This window comes from Myotis yumanensis, unplaced genomic scaffold, assembly GCF_028538775.1.
Source record: "Myotis yumanensis isolate MYYU_CA2020_CCGP unplaced genomic scaffold, mMyoYum1.0.hap1 SCAF_6, whole genome shotgun sequence".
Classification (NCBI taxonomy): domain Eukaryota; kingdom Metazoa; phylum Chordata; class Mammalia; order Chiroptera; family Vespertilionidae; genus Myotis; species Myotis yumanensis.
This window is the reverse complement of record NW_027223757.1, coordinates 58,467,842-58,480,342: the sequence shown is the minus strand read 5'-3', so window position 1 is coordinate 58,480,342 and position 12,501 is coordinate 58,467,842. Positions and strand designations below refer to the sequence as shown.

General features: G+C 38.7%; 1 protein-coding gene across 2 annotated transcripts in view; it reads left to right on the top strand.

The window, feature by feature from the left end:
* The window catches only part of BCKDHB (branched chain keto acid dehydrogenase E1 subunit beta), a 204,968-nt gene that overhangs the window by 85,731 nt on the left and 106,736 nt on the right, over positions 1-12,501 (top strand). The gene's annotated exons all lie outside the window — the stretch shown is intronic.

The window sequence follows — 12,501 nt, the reverse complement described above, 5'->3', positions numbered from 1 at the left end:
TCTAAATAAGCTTTTAGTACAAATATGTAGTCAAAGAATATGGCTAGGTGAAAATTATGTCTCTTTGACTATACAAGTATATTTGGTTTTGAAATTACTGATTTAACATGTGTTTAATTGTTGAGAATAGTTTATAGTTTTATGGTAAACTAAAAGTAGAATTACTTTAAATTGTATGTTAAAAATTGTGTACTTCACTCATGATTATAATAAGCTTCTAATAATGAAAACCTATTTAAAAAAATGAGTCAAAATTCCTTTTAGACTTAATATTATATCTGGGGTAAAGTAAAACACTTTTATTTGTTATTTATTTATTTTTTTTAGGAGTAATGAAAATAAGCCTCTTTTAGTTTGGGGTTGTTTTGGATACAGGTTGACTTTGCTGAGACAGCAGGCAGACAGACAGAGCAGTGTCGTCCTGTCTGATAGACAGTTGTCCTGCCCCAAATGAGGAAAGCTGACAGCTAGGAACCTGGTTCCACTTTTGCCAAGTCATTGTTCCCATAGGATTTTTGTCATGACCACACTATTTAATTGTACTAATTGGAACAAGTTTTAAATTCTCAGACGCTGTATTTGGGATGTGACTACTACACTATTGCTCTGTGTGGTGACCTTTGGCCAGTTCCTCTGAATTCCATGAGGGCAGGGCATTTGTATATTTTTATTGCGGTATCTTGAAAAATCATGAAGATGTCTGATATGTAGAAGATGCTCATAAATATTTATTGAATGATCTTATTCAATTTCAAAAATAATATGTAATAGTAATTTGTTTTTTCAGTGAAAGAAATTAAAGGAGAAACTGATAATTCCTGTAGAAAAGAAAATACACTGAGCTGAGTGTGTCACTCCTGCTACCTGGTCTATTTTTGCTATGACTTATGTTTTAGATATGCCTCGAAGGAGATTAAAATAATGGGTTCTCATCTAATTTTGTGTAATATATTTTATGTAACAATGCTTAGCATAGTGTATGGTAAATAAAAAAAGTTAAATGACATGTTTTATGCATATCTCGTTTAGTGTTCATAGCCGTTCTTTGAATTAGACATCCATGTCATTTATTATAGGTGAGAAAACTGAGGTTCAGAGAAAGTAGAGTAATTGTTCCAGGCCTCACAGCTTACAGAGCTGGCTCCACCCAGATTGCTGGACTCCAGAACCTTTGCTTGTTTATTTTATTGCTTTTATTGAGAAGCATGCAGCTTCTCAAGCAGAGTTTGCACACAATTTGTAAATAATTTTCAGATGTGATTTTTAATAACTGATTTGTGATGTGATTTGAAAATAACTTGAAAGTAAAAAAGATATTGGCAATAGGAATGTATTTATGGGGAAGGGTACTACTTTTTATGTTCATGTTTATTTTGGGTAGGGCTTTCTGTCACAATTGTATGTGTTCTGGTTTAATCATTTCAGTTGCCTTGTGTGCTAAGAATTATTGCTCCTGTTTTAGAGATGAGAAAAACCGAGTCTCATAAAGATTAGGAACTTGTCTTACGTCCCTCAGCTATGTGGCAGAACTGCAGTTCAATCTCACATCTTAAATTCTTGAACCCTGATATTTTCATAGTACAACAGGGCCTCATATTAGAATAGTTATTTTGCAGTTAATTAACTTCATGCCTTAATAATTATTGTGAATTTTGCTGATGATATGCTTCTAAATTTGAGCTTGCAACATATTTTATAACATTTCAGGAATTTACTTTCACATTTGCCCACCTGTATAACATTTTAAAAAAATATATAATATTCCTAAATACTGTACACACCTTGTAAATTATACTCTCATATTTCATTTCATTTGGCTCTTTTTTCTTCCACATGGAACTGGAGAAAGCAAGATTAAATTATATAATTATGTTTTTCTGTTCCTAATTCTTTTTGATGTGCCCCCTTATACACTTAAATTATTTGAGTTTCACTCAAGATTTTCCTTTTGTTTAAACTTGTGCTTTTGCTATTAGCAACAGCAGTGAAAAGAAAGAAATCATTACCTCATTTCATGATGAAAAAGATTATAGGTACATTGTGTTCCTAGTTTAACATTTTCAGTGTAAAGTAAGAAATCTACATTTGTTGACTTCCTGTTCTTCACTTTGATGGTCATGTAACTTACTTTCTCATTAAATGATACTTACACTTACAAAATTGTAGTGTTTTTGCTATAACTGTTAATATTTTCTTGTCTTTTCTATAATACTGTGGTTTTGTGGTATCTAGCTATTTTAACTTAACTTAAACATTTATTGAAACTGTGGTCTACAAAGGTTTTTGAAAAATGAAATTAGGAAGTATACCATTTTACCTCTGTAATTTATGTACTCCAAAATTTCAGCACTTTTATCAGTCATGGATAATCAGCCTTTGCAAACTTTTACACTCCCTGCCACTTCTGTTGCTGCTTTTTCCATGAACTTGGTTTTCTTTCTATTTATCTTTTTTATTTTACAGCTTTGATTATGTTATATAGTTTCTTTCATAGCTGTTCCACATCTTAAGTTTATTTTTTAAATATTTTATGTATTTTTGTTGTTACTGTTAATAGTATTATTGTTATTATAGTTCTCCACCTCCTATTTTTTCCTTTCTATGTGTGGCAGTAGAAGAGATTTTAAAAATTAGAGTAAACATGTCGACGCATGTTCAGTTTAGCTTATAATGCAAAGCAACATTTTTCATCCCTGTCCCTAAGGGGTTCACTCCCTAAACATGGTCACTTTTAACAATTTCTCTATTTTGTTCTTCTGATGGCTATTTCCGTATCTTTAAGTAAAACTTGGTACAGCTATTTTGGCTATAACACAATTTATTCATTTCTGCAATGTCCTTCATTCTACAGAAATACTCATTAAAACAAACAGGGTTTATGGAAAAAATAGGTTGGGAGGACCAGTTATACAACTTTGTAAGGGTTTGCAATTAGAGTCAGGAAGGATTGAACCTGCTGAGTTATAGAGTTAAGAGCAAAATGCATAAAAGTTGGGGAGAACCATGTAATAAACACGTTTGAAATGGAGCAGATGGGCCAGCCTGAGGCAAAAGGCATAGTGTATGGAACTGAATTTCTCTGAGACTCTCAGCTCTGCAGTTATGCCTTGTCTTTTATTGTTTCTTAGTTACATGAAACACTAATGTGCTGGAACAAATTGCATATACGCCAATATGATTAAGTCAGTTGCTGCTTCCTTTGACCCTAAAACATTTTATACTTGTGCCAAAAAATGGACTTCCCTTGCCCAGTCCATTCATTCATGTGACTCAGTGCTGAATTAGGTTTGATTGACAAAGCCTAGGTCACATCTTTATTTCAGCTATGATTGAGACTGGAAAACATAGTTTTTTACATTCTACCTTGAGAAAGTGGGATTAATAATTAGGGTAACTATGAAAATGTGGAGAATATGTTTAAAAAATTTTGGGTTATTCAGGAATACAAGGCTCAGCGCACATATGTGATACCTGTTTGTGTATCATTGTACATATATCTTCATTTATCAGATTTGAACATCATTTATTTCCCACTTTGATAATGAAGTATCAAAATGTGCTTACATTACCTGTTACTTTCCTTCATCATTTCCCCAATTTTGAGTTATGTTATTTCGCTTCCTTTAATGGATTGCCTTTTGATTTTTAATTATTTAAAACTCGATTATCTTGTTCTGTTAACTTTTCTCAGTATGTCTCAACCTTTCACGGTGTAAGAAAGTGACATTAATGCCCTCTACCCCTGTCTTCACTTCCTTTCCCGTTTCCCCTGCCCATTCCTATTTTCTGTTATTTATTTTTACAATGCCAAGACTGATAACAATAAATTTTGTTCTGTAACCACATTTAAATCCTCCAGCTTTTTTTCTATAGGTTGATCCTAAAAGTTAAAAATCAATGACACTCTTGATATTATTATGATAAAATAAATACTTTTCACCACTGAGATGGCCTGGGGGGATAAAATTTCATTTATTTTTTATTGCAAGCCAAATGTGTCAGCCCATAAGCCCCTTAAAGGAGATGTTCTTGGCATCTAGATCAAATGGTTTGCCTTTTCTTATAGTGTGTCAGTTCCATAATATCTTGCCACATTTCAGATGCTTCATACTTGGGCATGGCATTCTTTTGGATTCTCTAGAGTTTTTAATAACCTTTCCTTTTCTCCTTGAAAAAAACACAACCAGTCGTTAACATTATCTTGAAGATTAATACTATGTATGACCTGGAATCTTCTTTTTGAGCCCCCAGGAACCCTCCCTGTTCCAGTCTTGACTACCATTCTCTAAATCTGCTGCACAACAGTCTTCAAGGATGTTTCTCCATTTCACTCTTAAAGACATTTTCTGGGTCCTATGACTTTCTCTTTCATGGTTTTCTCCCTTATTTTGATGAGGGATGTACATAACTTCTTCAAGTAAAACGTGTATAGACGAGGGAGGCTTTCAACACTTTTATTTGGAGAACATGTATTTATTTTGCAGTCACACTTGATTAATATTTGGCTGGATATAGAATTCTAGTTTCACAGTAACTTTCACTTAGGATTTTGAAGATAATGCTTCATTATCTTCATGGAGTAAAAAAATTTGTTATCAGTGTGGTTCTCATTCTTTTGTAGGTGATTTTTGTTTGTTTTCCTGGAAATTTTTATGATTATTTTGGTCCTTTTATGGTGAAATGCCACAGGTGTGACTTTCCTCTAGGAATGTATTACTGATTTAAAAATAACTATATCCTTTCCCTTTTGTATATTTAGAAAAACACACTCATATTAGTTGAATAATAGACCTAGATTGATTCTTTGTTTCACATCTTTTCTGTGCTAGTTGTTGTCCAATTGTGTTCTTGCAATGTTTGGAACATTTTCTCTATTTTATCTTTTAATTCTTATTCTGAATATTTTAATTTCAGCAAACAAATGTTATTTTCTTATGCTTAATTCTTTTTGTAACATGCTGTTTGTTTTATGTTGTGTTCTCTTCAGTTATTCTGGGTATGTGAATATAATATAAATTATTCTTATATATATTATAAAATAAAAGAACAATAATTTTAAAAAGTTCTGTTCTATAAATTACCACTGTTTCTTCAATAGTTTATTTCTTTTGTAATAGTTTTTCTTTTTTATGATTATTCTGGATAGCTGACTGGTGCAGTTTTACAGTAAAGTAGGCATCTCCATTATGGAAAAAATTGAGTAGACCTGTGCACATGGGTGAGACTTTGCTTTAGGGTGAGTAAATGAGAGAGAGGTCTGTCTGTAGGCAGGAGGGGTTGCCTCTAGATGTGCAAATGAGCTAGGCTTGCCTCTTTGATATCAGTCCTCATGGTATAGGCCCGTGGTCGGCAGACTGTGGCTCACGAGCCACATGCGGCTCTTTGGCTCCTTGAGTGTGGCTCTTCCTAAGCCTTAGGAGTACCCTAATTAAGTTAATAACAATGTACCTACCTATATAATTTAAGTTTAAAAAATTTGGCTCTCAAAAGAAATTTCAATCGTTGTACTGTTGATATTTGGCTCTGTTGACTAATGAGTTTGCCGACCACAATAGGCCTATCTTTGTAGGCCATTTGAATGGTTTTATCAGCAACTAGTTTCTTTGCCTGTATTGTCTCTGAGATCAGGGTTAGATAGATATTTCGTTGGAGACAGTGGGACAGTTGGTACAGCTGCTTTATTTAATTTTCATTCCCAGTTCTTATACCTACTTTCCACACCTGCTGCTGAGCCCATCTTGGGTCTCTGGGGAGATCAGCTTGCTCTTCCCCTGTGCACCCCCTTTCCCACTCCTCATGTGCCTGGGCTTTAGCTTCCTCTGTTTGGTCTACATTTTTATCACACATTCACAGGAGACCTATTTTAGTCTCTTTTGTCTAATAATCACTGCCTCTCCCCAGCTTAAGATGTTTTGGCTGTTCTGGGTTTTTTCCCTTTTGTAGTAATTTTCTGTCTTGGGAAAGCAAGGGAAACAAAGCATATATGTTCAGTCCATCATTTTGAGTTGGAAAACTTCTCTATTACATATTTTTATTTTTTAATAGAAAGCATGATGATTTGTATATTTCCATCTATGTATTGTTATTTTACCAAAATCTCATCTATTTCAATAGTTTTTTAGTTGATTTTCTCAGATTTCTAAATTGGTAATCTTATTCGTCAAGTAAGACCAATTTTATCTCTTAGTCTATATTCTTATTTGGTGAGAACCACTGAACAATGTTAAATGACAGGATGATAATAGACATTGAATGGGATATTTCTTAAGCACCATCTTGAACTTATTGAATTATTAAGTAGAAAATGGAAAGTACATTATATGGGTTTCTGGCTTATTGAGAAAAGTATCAGAATTTCCTGCACAGGTAGTGTTTTTGAGTGAGTGGATTTGGCACTTATGGCCTGAATGCCTGTTATACTTCTTATGCCAAATAACCACAATTCAGAATTGGAGATGGAAAAGAAGGGAAAGTCAGCTTTGTCAAATAATAAATTCTCTCAGTAGAGTTAATCAAATTTTAGATGACCCAGTAAATCATTTTTGGGCAGCAAAATTAATCTTACTTCTTGACAGTAAATCAAGAAAAACAAGTCACTTAGGGGTAGTTATAATGGATCTTCTACCCTGAAGTGAATGAGCACCTAGTGAAACAGCCATCACTGGAGAGATACCTGCATGTGATAAATAAAGCCCACCTGACTGACTATGGGTTGTTGCAAGGACAAAAACATCTGGTTATTGGTTTCATGTAGAAGAAATTAACTCCTTGATTTATTTTTATTTTTTAAAGGTGCTTTAAGAATCGCCTTGTAGATATCAAAACAGATTCATGATGTGAAAGTCCTGAGTATAGTATTTGGAAAACTTGGTAGAGTTGTAGAGAAGAGATTTTATGTCAAAGAGAGAAAAGATTGTATATCAGATGTATCCATAAAGGGACTTTATATCTGTTGGGATTGTCAAAAAATGAAATAAGTGGCCTCTTGTGGTCATGAGACCCTCATTAACGGGAGAAATGTAATGATCACCTGGCAGAGATATTAAGAGAAGGATTGGGGAGGATAGCCTACATAGTGCCTTCTACATCAAAGGTTGTGTGAAATAAAGGAAAACGATCCTTTATATTTTGGAGTATAATAAGTATTAAATTAAATACTGTAATAAAATAATACAGATATTATAAGAAGTTATTCATTTACCATGTATTTTTATACAGGATTTATCTTTCACATTTCTGGTAAAATGGCTTGTGTCTTTAAACTTTTCTTTTGCTAGCTTTTTTTTTTTTAATGTTTTTTATTGATTTCAGAGAGGAAGGGAGAGGGAGAGAGAGATAGAAACATCAGTGATGAGAGAGAATCATTGATCAGCCGCTTCCTGCACGCCCCACACTGGGAATCGAGCTCTCAACCTGGGCATGTGCTCTTGCCTGGAATGGATCATCGGACCTTTCAGTCCGCAGTCCCCACTGAGCCACACCAGCTAGGGCTCTTTTGCTAGCTTTATCTTCTTTTCCAAATGGTAAATTATTGATCCAATTTTGTGAGTAGAACAGACATCCATTAGCCAAGTTTTATGGCTTTTTTTTTTTTTATAACACCTCTGGCATATGCCTTTTTAACTTTCCATAGTTGCTACTATCTACAATGTCCCCTCACCCAGAGGTTTAAACCCATTTTGATTTACACTGGACCACCTGCAGAACCTCTTGAGCCATTTGTTCCTTTCCATTCTCATTGCCTATTCAAGCCATAGTGATTACTTAGGACATAGTGTCCTCTTGCTCCTTTTAAGCCTTTCTTTCTTGCCAAAGTAACGTTTAATAAATGGAAGAACTGAATTCCTACACTTACAGTTCAGTTCTGCCGATGGTTTTGGATTGCCCTCAAGACAAAATGTAAAATCTTATTGTTATATATTTGGTCCTCCATTACCTGACCCGTGTCTACTATCTCATCATTTTCTGCCATTTTCTCCACACATATGTGATAGTCTAGCCATACAAAATTGTTTGTGGTTCCCAGAAAACACCCTGTTCTTTGTTACTGCACTTCCTTGGCACATGCTGGCTCCTCTGCCCCTTCTTCCTGGATGGACCCAAGATCTGTGTAGTCTTTCAACAGTTTATAGTATTTCCCTCCAGGAAGCGTTCTCTGACCTGCCTTCCAAATCTGCAATTCCAAACTGGCATTGTTTTCTCAGTGTTTGCAGGGCAGGTGCTTTACACCCAGCTCGCTCAGAGCAGGTTTCCCTTCATGTTGTCCTTAATGTCCTGGTCTAGTTCTCTCAGTAGACCCTGCCTTTTGTATCTGTATCTTCACAACTACTAGAATGTGTAGCGGCATATAAGTGGATATGAAAAAAAAAATTATTTCTTGTGCTGTAACATATGAACTTTTCACTTATCAGAGATTAGGCTTCTTAGAGTCTCATTTTTTTTCCAGGTTGTGGCTGAGTATTGAAGCAGGTAGAATCGGATTCTTAGTAGCTGAGGTGGTTGCTGTAAAACCCACATATAAAAGTACACAAACACAAATTCTGTAGGAGTGTCTACGAGGCCCTTAATCATATCTCTTCAACTTTTGCTTTGCATAGAATTCTAACAAACTTCTTTTCTTAGTGCCATATCTCACATTATTAGATTTAGAAGCAACACATTAGAAGATGGGGAAAAGTTATGTTGACAGAGATAAGGATATTGGTAAGACTAAAGCTGATATATTGATAGCCTGAGAAAAAGGCACTCTATGAGAAAAGAAAAACAATAAAAAGTGCATAAGAATATTTTTTTAAAAAATCACAGCAGTTTTTAGCCATTTAATGTAGAAACAAGGTAGACATCTACCTTGATCCCATCTATAATAATAAAAGCGTAGCCGAAACTGGTTTGGCTCAGTGGATAGAGCGTCGGCCTGCGGACTGAAAGGTCTCAGGTTCGATTCCAGTCAAAGGCATGTACCTGGGTTGCGGGCACATCCCCAGTGGGAGATGTGCAGGAGGCAGCTGATTGATGTTTCTCTCTCATCGATGTTTCTGATTCTCTATCTCTCTCCCTTCCTCTCTGTAAAAAATCAATAAAATATATTAAAAAAAATAATAAAAGCGTAATATGCTAATTAGACCGGACAGCTGAACGACATTCCGGACGTCCTTCCTGACGAAACCTTGGTGGCGGGGGCCGAGGCAGAGGCAGTTAGGGGTGATCAGGCAGGCAGGCGAGCAGTTAGGGGTGATCAGGCAGGCAGGCGAGCAGTTAGGGACGATCGGGCAGGTAGGCAGAGGGGTTAGGGACGATCAGGCAGTCAGGCAAGTGGTTAGGGATGATCAGGCAGGCAGGGGCAGTTAGGGGCAATCAGGCAGGCAGGTGAGTGGTTAGGGGCGATCAGGCAGGCAGGCAGGGGCAGTTAGGGGCAAATCAGGCAGGCAGGTGAGTGGTTAGGGGCGATCAGGCAGGCAGGCGAGTGGTTAGGGATGATTAGGCAGGCAGGCAGAATGGTTAGGGGTGATCAGGCAGGCAGGTGAGCAGTTAGGGGTGATCGAGCAGGCAGGTGAGCAGTTAGGGACGATCGAGCAGGTAAGCAGAAGGGTTAGGGACAATCAGGCAGTCAGGCAAGTGGTTAGGGATGATCAGGCAGGCAGGTGAGTGGTTAGGGGCGATCAGGCAGGCAGGCAGGCGAGTGGATAGAGGTGATTAGGCAGGCAGGCAGAGGCAGTTAGGGGTGATCAGGCAGGCAGGCAAGTTTTCAGGGGTGATCAGGCAAGCAAGCAGAGGTGATTAGGGGTGATCATTTAGGCAGGGGTCCCAGATTGTGAGAGGGTGCAGGCCAGGCTGAGACCCTCCTCCCGTGCATGAATTTCATGCACTGGGCCTCTAGTGGTATTATAATTGGTGCTCCAAATTCTACCTGTCATCATGAATAGATTAATTTCTGTTCTGAATACTGTGTTTGAAATACAATATTATTGCTTAAAGGTATGAGTGGGGTGAACTCTCAAATATGTTGAATAACTCAGCCCCTATAGTGCTAAATAAATGAGTTCTTGCTGAGTTTCTCTCTAAAAGCTGCAGGGTACCAGTGCTTTGCTTCTAATCATTAATTTTCCTTTGGTTATATTCACATTAATAATATGTAGCAATTTTTTGTTAGGGCATTTTTCTATTAATTTCTGATTCACATGTCATATTTGGAAACTAATAAAATGATCCTTTTCTCTTGGCTCTTATTATTCTTTAGTTCTTTTAATCATGGAACTGATACTATTTTGCATGAACTCCCTCTGACATTTTCCAAACTGTAAGTGGATTGGCAGGAGGAAAAAATGGGGAGAGATTAATCCTACATTTTTGTAGATTGAGACGTTGAGGTGTGGCATATTGTATAGTGACAATATGAAGTCCCTGTCCTGGGGCTTGGGACCATTAATCTTCTTGGTGTGAATCACTTGAGACGTGTTTGTTGTCTTCCAGTGTGGTTACACTCTTCTAGGGCAGGTTGGGCTGGTGGTGCCAAAGGGTGGGGTGCATTTTGACTAATCTGCTAAGTAGCCTTTTATCTGAGAGTCTAGTATCTCATTGGTGTTTCTGACCAAAAGGGAAATGGTTGGAAATATGGATTTTTGTTTTTAATTAGTTTCTCTATGGAAGAGAGGATTATTTTTGAAGAATGGAATTTGAAGGAAGCCTGACATGCTCACTTCCCATGTGACTGAAAACATTGGCAGTTGAAAAGATTTCACAAACAGGAATTAGAGCCAGATTTTCCTGTGGCTAAGCTGCTCTTTGGGAGTTAGAATAATATGTAACCTGCAACCCTCCTTTCAGGTTACAGTGGTTCCCTTAGGGTGCTGCTCAGGGGACCTTTATGTACATTATAAAGCTCTTCAGTACCATTCTGTTTCATATGTGTTTTAATCAGATCAGTTGCTAACTGCCACAGGCATAGGGCTGCTTAATGCTTCATTATCTCTCTAAGGTATTTTCCTCTTCTCTTATACCACAATCCTATATAATAAAGAGCGAATATGCTAATTGTCATCATGCCATCACACCATAACAACCTATCGGCAGGAGGCTGCGTGTGTGACAGGCGCATGCGTGTGGGTGGGGCTGAGTGCTCGGCAAGGCACGTGCAGATGGGCGGGAACTTGATGCTGCATCCTTCCAGACAAAGCCGCAGCGGCTGCCTGAGCCTCAGGTAAGCCACGGATGGCGGCTGCCGCTGCCCAGGGCCGGCCCAAGGCTCAGGCAAGCCACAGATAAGGCCTGCCCCTGCCCAGGGCCCGAGGCTCAGGCAACGAGGGCTGGGCTGAGGCTCAGGCAAACTGCAGTGCTGCGAGGGCCAAGGCTCAGGCAGCTGCATGGCTGGCAGTGGCAGCAGCAGAGGAGTGATGGGGGCATCGCCTTCCTGATTGCCAGGTCGCCTCCCGCAGAGGGAGGCCAGTGGCAGCAGCAGGGAGGGGGTGATGGGGATGATGCCTTCCCCTGATTGCTGCAGGGAGCGGGCCTAAGCAATCAGGACATCCCCTGAGGGCTCCTGGACTATGAGAGGGGGCAGACCAGGCTGAGGGACCCCTCTCCCCCAGTGCATGAATTTTCATGCACCGGGCCTCTAGTTTATAATAATAAAAGCATAATGTGCTAATTAGACTGGGCAGCTGAACGACTTCCTGGACGTCATTTTGGACATCCTTCCAGATGAAGCCACAGCAGTGGGGGCTGAGGCAGAATTGGTTAGGGGTGATCAGGCAGGCAGGCGAGCAATTAGGGACAATCAGGCAGGCATACAAGTGGTTAGGGGCTATCAGGCAGGCAGGCAGAGGCGGTTAGGGGTGATCAGGCAGGCAGACAAGTGGTTAAGGGCGATCAGGTAGGCAGTGGTTAGGGGCAATCAGGCAGGCATAGTCAGTTAGGGGCAATCAGGCAGGCAGGTGAGCAGTTAAGGGAGATCAGGCAGTCAGGCAAGTGGTTGGGGCATCAGGCAGGCAGGCAGAGTGGTTAGGAGCCAGCTGTCCCAGATTGCAAGAGGGTGCAGGCCGGGCTGAGGGACCCTCCCCCTGCCATGCGCGAATTTCATGCACTGGGCCTCTAGTAAAATTATAATGCTGCTGTATTACCACAGTTTTACAACTTGAGAGGCAGAGAAATTGGTTGTTTTGCTCAAGATCCTATAGGGAAAAAGAGAAGTAATCAAAAGTGAACAGACTTTGGAAGTCCCCGAGTTTGGCTCCCTGTGCACTGTGTTGTAACACCCTGACAGACAGTCATCAAGCTCCCAGTAGAGCCTTCCTCTGAAATAAGGCAGCCAGTTCTCATGTTGTGCAGTTCTAGTTGTTAGAAAGGTTTTAGCTGACATTTGCTTTTCTGTAACTTCCACCTTTTGATTCTGATTCTTTTAAAAGACTGTTTGTATCTACTTCTACAAACTTGTCTTCAAATATTTGGATACCTTCCAAGCTTCATTGTAGTCTTCTCATCTCTAGGCTAAATATTCCATTCAAT